The sequence below is a fragment of the Mytilus galloprovincialis genome, chromosome 8 (genome assembly GCF_965363235.1).
Source record: "Mytilus galloprovincialis chromosome 8, xbMytGall1.hap1.1, whole genome shotgun sequence".
Lineage (NCBI taxonomy): Eukaryota > Metazoa > Mollusca > Bivalvia > Mytilida > Mytilidae > Mytilus > Mytilus galloprovincialis.
In genome coordinates this window covers 221,040-235,185 of record NC_134845.1, presented here as the reverse complement: position 1 = coordinate 235,185, position 14,146 = coordinate 221,040, and the positions used below count along the sequence as shown (strand labels likewise).

General features: G+C 39.2%; 1 long non-coding RNA gene across 1 annotated transcript; it reads left to right on the top strand.

The window, feature by feature from the left end:
- Window positions 1-2,408: 2,408 nt before the first annotated feature.
- Window positions 2,409-3,197, top strand: LOC143043054 (uncharacterized). Its single transcript, XR_012968163.1, has 3 exons — window positions 2,409-2,569; window positions 2,705-2,962; window positions 3,071-3,197. It is a non-coding gene; the product is annotated as an uncharacterized LOC143043054 (long non-coding RNA).
- Window positions 3,198-14,146: the final 10,949 nt, after the last annotated feature.

Sequence of the window (14,146 nt, the reverse complement as noted above, 5' to 3'; positions counted from 1 at the left end):
CCGAGAAAAAAAACAAATTTTGTGAATGTTACTTATAAATGTTCGCACTTTTCTTGCAGATTCTTCGGCCAAGGGGTTTGTCGCCCGCACTATTGCGGAGTTCGAGGCCATTTCCGATGGAACTGATGTTCCAGCTGTTGCTGCTGACGTGCCAGCGGAGGAGTCAGGGTCTGACACTGATTCTGAAGCTGATGACCCAGAGCCAGCTGACGAGCCAGTTCGAGGAAGGAAGAGGAGAGCCGCTACGAAGGTGTACAGGGGTGACACGGTGAGTTTTATGTTAATATATTTTTTATTATATACTATATATACCCTTAAGGGCTATCAGTGTAAAACATATCGAACCCTTCTAAGCAACTTTATTCGGTGGACGGACTTGTGTATTTTTCTGACAATTGCTACCCGTCATGTGAAAATGTTACACATAAATGTGAAAAAGTTTCGGACAGAGGGTCCTGAAACATACATATATATATATATATGTTTTTGTTTTATTTATTTTCAGAAACGACCACGCAGGGAGTGCCAAGTTGAAGGGTGTACTGCTGCGGTGGTCAACCTGAGACGTCATATGACGGTGTGTCACCCTGACGCCGAGGCGGTGCCTGTGAAGACAAAGGGCAGACCCCGCGACCAAGGCAACAGGATCTACGGTGGCCGTCTTGAGTGTTGTCTGTGCGGGTCAAATACGATCCGCATGGATGTGCACCTCAAGACGGTGCACAAGCTAGCCAAGGACAGTGAAGAGTTCCGCGAGGCCATCCAGGGAGCAGTGCCTTACGAGGAAGGCACCCAGGCTCAGCAGGAACTGCAACAAGCCCTAGAAGACTACGGGTGAGTTTGTATTTGGTACCTTTGATTGCGATTTTAGAGAAAAAAAAAAATACATTGAAATATGACGTGGTATGATTGTCAGTGAGAAAGAATTGGGGTACGGCCGGCCTTTTACGTCGCTAACGACCCAAGACGGGAAAAAAAATTTCTCGGGGTACGGCTCGTTGAAATTTTTTCCACGTACTCGGCCGGCCTTTTACGTCGCTGACGACCCACGACGTGAATAAAAAAAAATTTCTCGGGGTACGGCTCGTACCGTCGTTGCAATTTTTTCCACGTACTCGGCCGGCCTTTTATGCCGCTGACGATCCAAGACGTGAAAAAAAAAATTTCTCGGGGTACGGCTCGTTGAAATTTTTTCCACGTACTCGGCCGGCCTTTTACGTCGCTGACGACCCACGACGTGAATAAAAAAAAATTTCTCGGGGTACGGCTCGTACCGTCGTTGCAATTTTTTCCACGTACTCGGCCGGGCTTTTACGCCGCTGACGACCCAAGACGTGAAAATTTTTTTTTCTTTCTTGACGTTTATGCCAGCGTACGGACTTTAAACAAGAGACGAAAAATGTTGTTTTCCCTTTCAGAAAGACGATGACCGACAGAGCGTGTGGGATACCACCACACAGAGCCACTTGACGGCTGTGAAGTTTTGGTTGCCCACAGGGCTGACGAAGCAGGCGCTACTGGATCTGGAGAAGATCGGGACCGTGGACGGTGAGGTCAACCGCCACCTCCGCGAAGACAGGTAAGTCAATCATACCCTGTAAGCCTTTATGTTGTGTTGGGGGGAAATGTTGCACGCCATGTGAAACTGTTACTTATACATGTGAAAATGTTACGCATACGTGAAACTTGTAAGTATACATGTGAAAATGTTGCGCATAAGAAATGCATATATACAAATGCTGTTGATAACTTACTATGTAACACACATGCGCTCCCTTTCAATGCAGTGTCAGTTATTTCCTCTTTTTCTTTTTCAGAGTGAAGCCTGCTACCCTGCGGGTATACCTCCACAGCTTGGCTGGGTTCCTGCAGTTCCTTGCAGGAAAGGGTACTTGGCTCCGACATCTGCGTCTCCTTACAGACCAGCTCACCACGCTCGCCAAGACAATGAAGACGGTGAGCAAGAGCCTGAAGGAGGATGTCCTCATCGCCAAGGTGGCGAGGACATTGGGGATCTGGAGCCTGCGCAGATCGCCAAGTACCTGGAAGGACAACGACCCATCAGAGCCAGGAAAGTGATAGAGAAGGCAGAGAGAGAAGAGCATCTGTCCAGGGCAGAGAAGATGGACGCCCGGAACATTTTATGTCTCCAGTTACTCTTGAGTAACGCCAAGAGGGCTGGGGACATAACCCACTTGAGGCGGGCGGATGTCCTGGCGGCTGCATCAGTAAATGGTGCTGATGTCGAGATCGAGGTAAATCACAATAAATTATAAGTTATCGGTATTAAGTATTGAGTAATTATATTACTGTGTATCGTATTAATATCAATCTCACTCTTACAGGTGATTAAGTATTACTGTCTATCGTATTAACATCAATCCCTCTCTTACAGGTGTTCGAGGACAAGGAGGCGCGCTCCGGCAAGATCTGCCATGTCAGGATAGATGCTACCCTCCTTGGACTCCTGAAGGTGTACGCAAAACACCTGAGCCTGCCAGCCAACCAACCAGAGAAGCCCCAGCCTTACTTGTTCCTGACGGGCAAGGGAGAATTCCTTACGCCCTCGGTACGTATATTTACATAAGACATACATTATGTGTTTGAACATTGTAAATGACGGTGTTTTTATTTCGCGGTCTGCTATCGGTCGTATTATGTATTATGCGTTGAGGTCATAATGTCAGTGTGAATTTTATTACAGGCAATGAGTAAGCTGGTCCAGACGGAGTGGGATAGATTCTGCGAGGGAGAGGGGATGGAGAAGACAACCCTAACCGCCAGTCGGAACAGGAAGCTGGCGGTTAGCACTCTCAGAGAGAGCGAGGCCACCCGGGAGGAAGCCATTGAGCTGGCCAAGCACATGGCGCACAATGTGGCGACTGCCGACCGGTACTACGACCAGTCCCGGCGAGTGGAAAGCCGTCATGCTGTCCTGGACAAGCTTGGAAAGGCCTACAAGGTAAATTAGCTTACTAGTCGCAACAAATATATTATTCCCGTGAAAATGATTCTTTTTTTGTGAAAATGTTACTTAATGTTATTTTAAATTTCACTTATCAAATTTCAGGATGCAGCAGCAGCAGGACAACAGCAGGACGAGCCGGTGGCCGGACGCAGCGGTGTGGTCCCCTCTCGGGCGGAGAGAGAGAGGAATCTGGAGGAGCTGGTTATAGAGAGGAGTAAGGTAGAGGTAAGTACTTTAATTAGTAAACTCAGTCAGTCGGACCTTCGATAAAACACACAAGATCGGGCAGAAAATTATACACGATGAAAACATACACAGCCGAAGAAACTGAAAATGCTACCCATAAACCACAGGCATAGCCCGTGAAAATGCTACGCATAAAAGATATAAGGGGGGAACATTATCAATGCCTTGGTTAAATGTATCTTTATTTTTGCAGACGGGAAGGACAGCTCAGGACACGGGAGACAAGAAGAAAAAGAAGGGTAAGAAGGCATCGAAGGAGAGGTAAGTATGGAGAAATGGAATGATGGACTGATGGCGTGATACAGAACAACGATAGGGAATGGGAACTGGGATTTTTTTTTTTCGTGATGTGATAGAGACACCGACCAATAGGGAGTGGGAACGGGGATTTATTTTTTTTTTCGTGATAGAGACACCGACCACGTGTATATCTGTTGTGTTGTACTTCGTTGCCTTGTGTACATATCTGTATATAGTATTACTTATTTATTCTGCATGTATAGAGTTAGGGATAGGCCTATGAGTGGGGGTTACCGTGTACTACCATGCAGCGAGTGCCATGTCCAAGAGCGCACTGCTGTGGTGGTACTTCACGGTGATGCTACGCATAAGCTTATCTCATAGCCAATGGGACAACTGTCGGCTGTTTGCTTGGGTCCTGACACCGCATAGGGTTAACCATGGGGTTTTTCCATATTATTGTTTCCTCTATTTTTCAGATATAAAGCAATGACGACGACGTACATTATCAAGTTTCGTGGAAGCAGGAAGGAATGGAATAGGCTGCTGGAAAGCAGTCATCCGTCAACAGAAGAATATAACTATTACAAACAAGAATTGAAGATCGCCACCTTCGAACGAACGAAAGAGATGGTGGAAATGATAGAGGGTCGGGGTGTTGAGTTCATCCTCATCCACCCCGACCCCTATCCCTCTCCTGAAGAAGAGACTCGAATGAGGGAGGAGGAGAAGACGAGGAAAAGTGAAGAAAAGAAAGAAGAATTTGCTGCACCGCAAAAGAAGGGAGGCAGAGAGGCGGCTTCGAGGCAGGCCAGATCGATCTGGCTCTGCCTGAACCTCATTGTATAGCATGTACCGGACATTTTACATGACTCTACCAATTACTGTGATTTTGTTTTCTTTTTAAGTTTATATTTTTTTACCAGTGTAGGTTTCTTTGTTTATTATATGTATTTACATTTTTATTGTTGTGTTGTTTTATTTTATATATGTGTTTTTATTATAAATAAAAAAAAAAATCCATTTTTTTTGTTACACATAACAAACAAAAGAGTTACAGGTATATATCATAAAATCATCTACAGTAGTAATACAGTGAAATCGGTATTACAAAACAAATTATAAAATCATCTCCAGTAGTAATACAGTGAAATCGGTATTACAAAACAAATTATAAAATTATATACAATATCTCTTAAGCAGACACAGTCCAGTCGTCAAGAGGGAGGTGGTCAGTGTCCCCAAGAGGTTTGTAATTTAGCATGCTTTGTTTAAATGTAAATGTCAATAGCACAACTGCAGATCAACACATTTCAATACAAGTCTGGATTCATGCAAGTAATCTGTCGTTGCAAATGACAACGGGTCACCGCTTTCCCTTTGTGTCTGTATAAATCATCAACATGTCAATTATACCACGAACATATTTTTAATTGCAGACACGACTGAGGAAGAGGTGGTTGATGTTGTGGTGCCACCCAATGTACAGCCTGTTGTCGCCCATTGAAACCTCGAGACGGCAACGGTCAAACAATCAAAGTATGTTGCCCATGTAGGTATTGACCAGGCCATGGGCAAACATTCAAAGTCCGGTGCACAGGCTGATGGTATGTCTTACCCTGTAGGTGGCGGGGTTGATAATCGCAGGGTTAATATCAGCGACAGGGCAGCTGAAAAAAGGCTCGGCATGACTGGGCAGTCGCACTAGGACATAGTACTGCTGGCAAGGTAAGGGACAGTTCCCATCGAGTGGAAGATCAGCGCTTCAGACATGCCAACTGTGCAACCAGACAAAGCCCGGCCATATGTGGCGTCACTCGCAACGGGTTTGTCGGCTTTGTTAAGCGAGATTGACGAACTTCTCATGCAATAAAAAAACCGTGGCGCCGTACCTGCTCCAGCCTTAGTATGCCCGTACTGCAGAATAGAGCAAACCAGATTGAAGCGACATCTGCAAATGGTACACAACTTGACCGATCCAATTTTGATTAAAGATCGCTTTACACTCGTTCGATGGACCTATTCAACTCGGTCATGACAGGTTTCCAAGCTTTCCTGTCAAATAGAGGTGGCTACGTGTACCAGACAAGCATAGTCAAGGATTTTGATGCAGAAAGTGAAGACGATATTATCATTCATCGTCAAGCCAAGCGCGTTCAATTTTAGCACCTTAAGGGAACTGCAAGGTGCGGAAATAAAGATGGCATTCTTGAGCAGGTAGCAACCTACAAACACAGTTCGTCGGGAGCGCTATTATTATTCTATCGTCTTCTTTACAAAAATATCACTGACGTGTCTCTGTACTTATACATCCCGTCATTGCTGTGTTGTTTGCGATATTTTGCATATTTGCTTTGTCCGTGGTACCTCAACTTTCTTTGTTACATGTAACGTGACTCAATACTTAACAATTCCGCTATTAGTCCGAGAACACAATTATTTCGTAGTGCATTTCTTTTAGAACATAAATGAAAATTAAAAAAATCCCACCTGCGCTTTCTCGAAGAAACTTTTAGTGTGTTGTACTACTTTTGGGACAAATTATATCAAAATTATAGAAAACTTCATCGGCTCTAACTCAAAATATGGACAATTTTATGTTTAGGGCGTCTTGAAATCTTTTGACAGCTTCCGAAGTGCTAATTTTCAACCTTTTTCAGTTGGACCAAATCACTACTTTCCTTTAAAATTCTGGACCCAATTTTTTTTACAGTGTAATTTCACCCCCCTATTTGCAATTTGAGGCATTAAACATGGAGAAATAAATTTGGAAGGGGTATACAAATTAATGGCAAGTAACCCACTGTCAACACTAGGGACTATATTCGTGAACAACGAAACAACGATTTTTTCAGAAGAAATACACAATAAGCATGTAGACAACCGGCAGGATGGAAAGGTTAACTTCTTATTTACGTTCTTTCAAAGATGTATGGCTAAAGACTGAAGAGTTCAGGGCACATAAACTTTGAAAATATCCGCACAGCCCTATATTTTAACCTTTGAAAAAAATTGTAGTGCATACGCACTTATAATTCTACAATAAAAGATTTTTTTCACATCTTCATAGTAAAAGTGATTCAGTTTTGGCCGTAAAAGCAGATCAAATGGTAAATTAGAGAAATCAAATTACATTGTCAATATTTACAGAAATGCAACCTCAAGACTAATATTTTGAAGCTTTGGCCGACAAAATTAATGTATATCTCGAACTGTGCCGTTTACATTCACAGGTCATACGCACGATTCACTTTGGCCTCAATGTTGATATAGCCAATTCATACTTCCAGTCGTTAACGAGTGAATTTTACATGCATGGATAATATTCAAACTGGACTCTACGTTCGAGTCAAAGTTGATCTACCCAATTCAAACTTTCAGTCGTTTATGAGCGGATTTGACTTACATGAATAAAATCCAAAACAAGGGAAAGCGATAGGCGAGGATGGTAGGTTAGAAATATTTAATTCTTAAAGTTGAATTGCGTTTAGTTTTTGTTCGTCCTGTCATTCAAACACAATATGACATTAATCTGCCAAAGTACAACACAAAGACGGGATGTGTAAGTACAGAACCACGTCATATGTGTAACAAAGAAACATTAAAAAGCATACGTTTGTCAAGCACAAAGCAAAACATGCAAGACAAGAAATGGAACAAGTTTTAAAATAGCACAATGACTCGATACATAAGCACCGCCTCATGCATACAGGAAAATCACAAACCGTCTTTGTTACATATTTGTTTGGTTTTTTAATGATCAAGATTGTAAAACAATGTTGATTGCTGTATATTTGACATTTTTATCTACTAGAATTATGTCGTTGTTTTGTTCACGCATCGTTGTCAATATGTAGTAAATTTAATGCAACTGTTATAAGAATGCAATGTAAAGCAACCTTAAAACCAGGTTCAATCAGCCATTTTCTACATTAGAAAATGCCTGTACCAAGTGAGGAATATGACAGTTGTTATCCATTCGTTTGATGTGATTAGGAGCTTTTAATTTAGCCATTTGATTTGGGACTTTCTGTTTTGAATTTTCCTCGGCGTTCAGTATATCTTATATGTTACTTGGTTAGTGAGTGAAATATAATCATAATATTGCACTTATCGTGTGAGGGAATATTCGCGACTGGTTGTGAGAATAATAACCCATGTATTTAATTAGCAGGACTTATTACCTATCAAGAAGTATACATTTTCAATACATAAACTTACCTCAAATTGAAGGAAGTATCGAATATCACTATAATATAATTATAAAGTTTAGCGCTATCATTTACAGATCGGAAGGCATGCTTTGAACCAAACATTTCTCAAGTTGTTCATTTATAAATAGATGAATTATTGAGAAAGTTAAGTTAACTCTGATGTCTTTCTGTTGTTTCATCTTAATAGATTGATTAGACTGCTGGTGTGTAAACATCCAGTGGCAAATATGTCGTGCATGTTTAGGACGAGTGCATGCATTTTTACGGTCTAGTCAAAGAGACCATCTGGGATGACGATCGGTGAAATTTTGATTGCTACAGAAAAATAAGATTTTACTATTTTGCAACTGGCTAGCTACGGACTGATCAAAGAACTGTTGAAAGTATTCTATCAAAGAATTGTTGAAAGTATTCTTTAAAGCAATTTAAACACGAGGCATCGGATTTAACGTCCGAGTTCTGACCAGGCGCCTCACCTTGTCAACGTTTTACTGCTGGTAAGAAGACAAATGACCATACCTGTATGGCCTTGGGGGCACATATCTCATAAGTTGCGGTTGGATGTATTATCCGTTACTCTGCACATAGCCAGTACCCAGTAAGTCGTATTGAACACCGAGAAATAGATGTATTATCCGTTACTCTGCACATAGCCAGTACCCAGTAAGTCGTATTGAACACCCAGAAATAGATGTATTATCCGTTACTCTGAACATAGCCAGTACCCAGTAAGTCGTATTGAACACCGAGAAATAGATGTATTATCCGTTACTCTGAACATAGCCAGTACCCAGTAAGTCGTATTGAACACCGAGAAATAATTAAGCGACACGTTTTTTTTAAGGTCGTGTATTGCCTTTATTCTTGTCGACGCCTGCCTATAAATGTCTGCATAAAGTCAATACAAACACATTTCAACAGACAGTCTCCAGACAACTAAGGAATATTTAATATTCTAATAAGTTAAAAGTTCTTGTTATGCAATAATATTCATCGCGGCAGCTTTTAACATTTGACAATGGTTTTGTGTTATTAAAGTACTCCATCCCACGTGTTGTAGTTAATACTTCAACCTGAGTTTTTCCTACCAATCAAATTAGAGCATTTTTTTTGCATTAATCTTGAAATCCATACAATTTTGAAGTTAGTTCATCAAACTTTTACATTTTCGACACTTGTGTTTAAAAGGCAAGTGTTATGTATTTTACGAAAATTCAGGACGCGAAATGTTAAAAATTTTAAAAGTCAAATCACAAAATTTCTAGGAGGAAAATTCGAATAGTCCTCAATCAAGGGTAACATCAAATAATAAAACACATCAAACGAACGGAAAAAACTGTCACATTCTCGACTTGGCACAGGCATTTTCAAAAGTAGATAATAACATTAACGGTACCAATTTTCTTGCACCAGATGCGCATTTCGACAATACATGTCTCTTCAGTGATGCTCGTGGCCAAAATATTTGAAATCCAAAGCTTATATAAAAGATGAAGAGCTATAATCCAAAAGGTCCAAAAAGTATAGCTAAATCCGTGAAAGGAATCAGAGCTTTGCATGAGGGAGATACATTCCTTAATTTATAATAATTTCTAATATTTTGTAACAGCAAATTTTAACAACACAAAAAATCCGTATTTTCATGCCAGTACCGAAGTACTGGCTACTGGGCTGGTGATACCCTCGGGGACTAATAGTCCACCAGCAGAGGCATCGACCCAGTGGTAGTAATAAAATGAACGGTACCTATTTTCTTGCACCAGATGCGCATTTCGACAATACATGTAGATAAAGGTGGACTGAACCTTATTTTAGTGTATAGATCATGTAATGGAGGCCACCCCGGTTAACGATCCTGGATAAATCGACTTACACGGGAAAATGAGAGTGTTGTAATCCGAGCATATACTTAATAATACAAGAACAATATAGGAAACTCACCAGGGTTTATTTAGGTGATACAGCAATTCATACAAAAAATACAGTTGCAATATAAATAATCGTTGCAATCATTAAATGTCAATATACGATCAATGCATGTCAGGTTATAGGTGAAGAGTTCGTATGTTGCGTTCTGGGTACTACGTCACTGATTAATTTTATGATACATATAAAACATGGACTGGTTCAGTACTATATATTGGTGTTCAGCACTCTATTGAATAGAGAAAGTAACTTATCCTTGCTACAAGCCGCCTACAGTTGTTGCAAGGGTTCATAAAGGTAGATTCATTAATAAGTTTCTATTTAAACGGACGTGGCTCCGTACTTGTCCATGACGCACGGCATAACGGAGAACCACTTTGAAGATTTCTGCCGTTCGGAGGTCTACCATTTGTGACCATATTTCGACTTCCAAGACACTAGGGTCTTTATTTTTTGAATTGGAGACTTGCCTTGCAATTCAAAGCAACAAAAAAAATGCAAGTATGATAAATCCTCTGCATGCATTTAAAGCTCCCTCCAATCATTTGAAATATCAATGCCACGCCAGTAAACCAGTGTCAAAGTGGGTGGTATGTTTGGTTATTGAGGATGTAAAGATACGCATATCATTGTTCCTGACCCAAGACCTCTAGTCTGTTTTGTTGACTGTCTTAATCTGTCTAACCTGTAATTCTGTCTACATAGTCTACTCTGACGGATTTTTTTTTTTTCATTAAATCAATTTTGTATGATATGTTCCGTATTAATCTACAGTTCTGTATTATTTTTCTTCTAAAACCACCTTAATTTGAACATAAGAAATCATTTGTTTCAAGAAAAGCTCTGTTATGTTGAGGTATCCAACTTTTAAAGACAGCTTGTTATGCTTATACCTTCTTAGTTCACACAATCAATTGGGTCATAAGATTAATAAATTGATGTAAATGAAGAAATATTCCGGATTTTTTTCTGAATTTAGTATCGTACTAGAAATTGATGTCAGAATTATAATTAGAGTTCGACCATACCTTTAAAAACTTGTTAATTATGAGATCAGGACCTCCAATTTTTCCCTGTTTAACTTCTTTATGCTGTCTTTGATTTTGTATCAGTTTTATCACTTTCACCTAAAGTGAGTTAAAAAGAGAAAAGAAAAGATAACGACAACGTCATGGCTAAAAATAAAACAGACAAACAATAATACACATGATGCAACATAGAAAAACCAAACAATAAGCAGAGGCGGATTTAGGGGGGGGGGGGGGCAGGGGGCCCGCCCCCCCCCTTTTTGGGAAAAAATTTGGTTGCTTATATAGGGAATCACTGAAGCGTGACTGGAGCGGGCCCCCTCTTAGGTCAGTCAGTGGGCCCCCACTTATGAAAATTTCTGGATCCGCCACTGATAAGCAACACGAACCCCACGAATAGTCTAATTCGGTAGGTCACATTCATGAAAGGAAAGAAGGGGATTGTAGTTACGATATAAGGACCATATCCGATATCATTTGGGAAACTGTTATTCTATAACGGTCAACCAACTCGTGATGGCGTTTGTAAATTTACAAAGGGATGATTGAGAGCATCTTCCTCTGTGAATAAACTATTCCACAAATTACTGAGACCGCAAAGATCAGACGGAAACCGATTTACCTAGATGCTACGAAGAGGTGATTATAAAACAAAGGCTGATAATAAAAAATTACACATGTCCATTACATTATTTTTTTACATAAGTCATTACATTATCTGATTAGATAAGTCAGGAATCTAATGTTCAGTATTTCTCGTTAAAAGTTTGTTGATTTACTTTATAAGTTTTTCTAGTGGTGTTTATAGTTTAGAACGTTGGTTTCCCCCTTTAAATTGTTTTAAACTAGTTATAAAAATTTTCAAATCGCTCGCTCGCCCCAATATTGTGAGTCCAAAAATCCGTAAAACAAGAATTTAAATTGGTGTGGCCTATAAACCAAAGAACAACACAACACGAACCAAGATGATACACAATGTGTTTTGATTATGTTCAGTCATTTCATTTGATATTTTTGGAGTGTCGTTCTATGATACACTATTGTTTCACGTAAGGTTGAAGGTTTGATACCATAAAAACTGTAAACCCGCTTCAAATTTTTGCAACTGTCCTAAGTCAGGAATTTGATGTTCAGTAGTTGTCGTTTGTTGATGTGGTTCAAAGGGGTTTCTGTTTTTTTTTTTTATTCTTTTAATATAGATTGGACCGTTGGTTTTCCCGTTTGAACAGTTTTACACTAAGACATTTTTGGGGACCTTTATAGCTTGCTGTTCGGTGTAGGCCAAGGCACGGTGTTGAAAACCTACCTATAATGGTTTACTTTTAAAAATTTTGGCTTGGATTGAGAGTGGTCTCTTTGGCACTCATGTCACATCTTATATCTATATATCATAGTGACAAACATTTTCAATAAACAAATCATCCTGAAATTTATCTTCATTTAAATCATTGATATTCCAATGGGCAATATAAGTTTACTTAGTTTGTAATTCATTCATGTGTAATAAAATTGAGAATGGAAATGGGGAATGTGTCAAAGAGACAACAACCCGACCAAATAAAAAACAACAGCAGAGGGTCACCAACAGGTCTTCAATGTAGCGAGAAATTCCCGCACCCGGAGGCGTCCTTCAGCTGGCCCCTGAACAAATATATACTAGTCCAGTGATAATGAACGCCATACTAATTTCCAAATTGTACACAAGAAACTAAAATTAAAATAATACAAGACTAACAAAGGCTAAAGGCTCCTGATTTGGGACATTCGCAAAAATGCGGCGGGGTTAAACATGTTTGTGAAATCTCAACCCTCCCCCTATACCTCTAACCAATGTAGAAAAGTAAACGTATAACAATACGCTTATTAAAATTCAGTTCAAGAGAAGTCCGAGTCTGATGTCAGAAGATGTAACCAAAGAAAATAAACAAAATGACAATAATACATAAATAACAACAGACTACTAGCAGTTAACTGACATGCCAGCTCCAGACTTCAATTAAACTGACTGAAAGATTATGATTTCATCATATGAACATCAGGCACAATCCTTCCCGTTAGGGGTTTAGTATCATACCATCATAACATATATGAGAAGAATATAACCCGTGTCATGCCAACAACTGTTTTTAGAATAAATGTGTTTAGTTCCGATGCAAAGACATTATCAGTGACTCAATATTAACGCCAAAATATGCAATCTTTAATGACCTGACAACAGTATCGTAATTATATCCCTTCTTAATAAGTCTATTCAAAGGTTTTGTAAGTTTCTGAGATGAATACTGACACCTTTGTGCTTTATAAAGAATATTTCCGTAAAAAAATTGGATGTGAAATACCTGAACGTATTAGAAGTCTGCATGTGTAATGTATATTTTCCAACTTCGTTTAGCTATCGAAATAATATATAAATATATGTTTGTTTTTTTTTTTTTTTTTAAGTTAACACTTAAAAATGAGTTTCAAACATAGGACAAGAGAAGAAAATCTGAATTTTTCTGTTTCAAACATGGGAAGAAAATTTTATTTTGTCTGTTTCTTGAGATGTGTGCTAATTTCATGTATCATTAACATTAATAGCAATACTTTTAAAAGTGTAAATTACAAAACAGAAAAATAATAGTACAGAAGACAAAACATGGAAAACAAAAAGTTAAGAACACGAACCCCACTAAAAATTCTGAGTGATTTCAGGTGCTCCAGAAGGTAAGCAAATCATGTGTAACATGTGGCACCCGTCGTGTTGCTTATATTTGTTATTCTCGTGGGATTTTGTCTGATGCTTGGTCGTTTCTGTGTGTGTTACATTGTAGTGTTGTATCGTTGTTCTCCTCTTATATTTAATGCGTTTCTCTCAGTTTTAGTTTGTTACCCCGATTTTGTTTTTTGTCCATGGATTTATGAGTTTGAACAGCGGTATACTACTGTTGCCTTTATTTATGATATTACTAATCCGGTAGGTCACATTCGTGAACAGGGAAGGGTATTGTAGTTACGACATTGGGTGAGTATCTGATAACATCTGTGAAACGGTTATTCCATAACGGTCAACCAACTCGTATGGCGTCCGTACAAATTTACGAAGGGATGATTTCAACTTCACCATTTTAAACTTTAGTTTCTTGAGCTTCCATGGAAGCAGCAATATCATGGTCGAAAATATCGTATCAGTTGGGAGATATATACCCCATATGCGGACACTGCTGTGATGTTGCTACATAGAAATGGAAAGTTCATAATTGGGAAGCTGAAATCCTTTCTAAGTCGTTAAGTTTTTTTTTTCAACCAATCCTCATTGTCAATTTCTTGATGTAAGTTAAGATGAAATGAGGCAGACTAAACTGTATCTATAGTATCCTATATCTCTATTTCGATGGGATAGATTCGTTCAACATAGTTACCAAATTTTGTATTATTTAGTGAGAGAACAATGTACTGTACTTTCTAGTTATTTTTTCTCCGTCAAATCTATAACAGAATTATCGTCCAAGTTTACTGATAAGTTGGTTAAATCTTATTTCGAT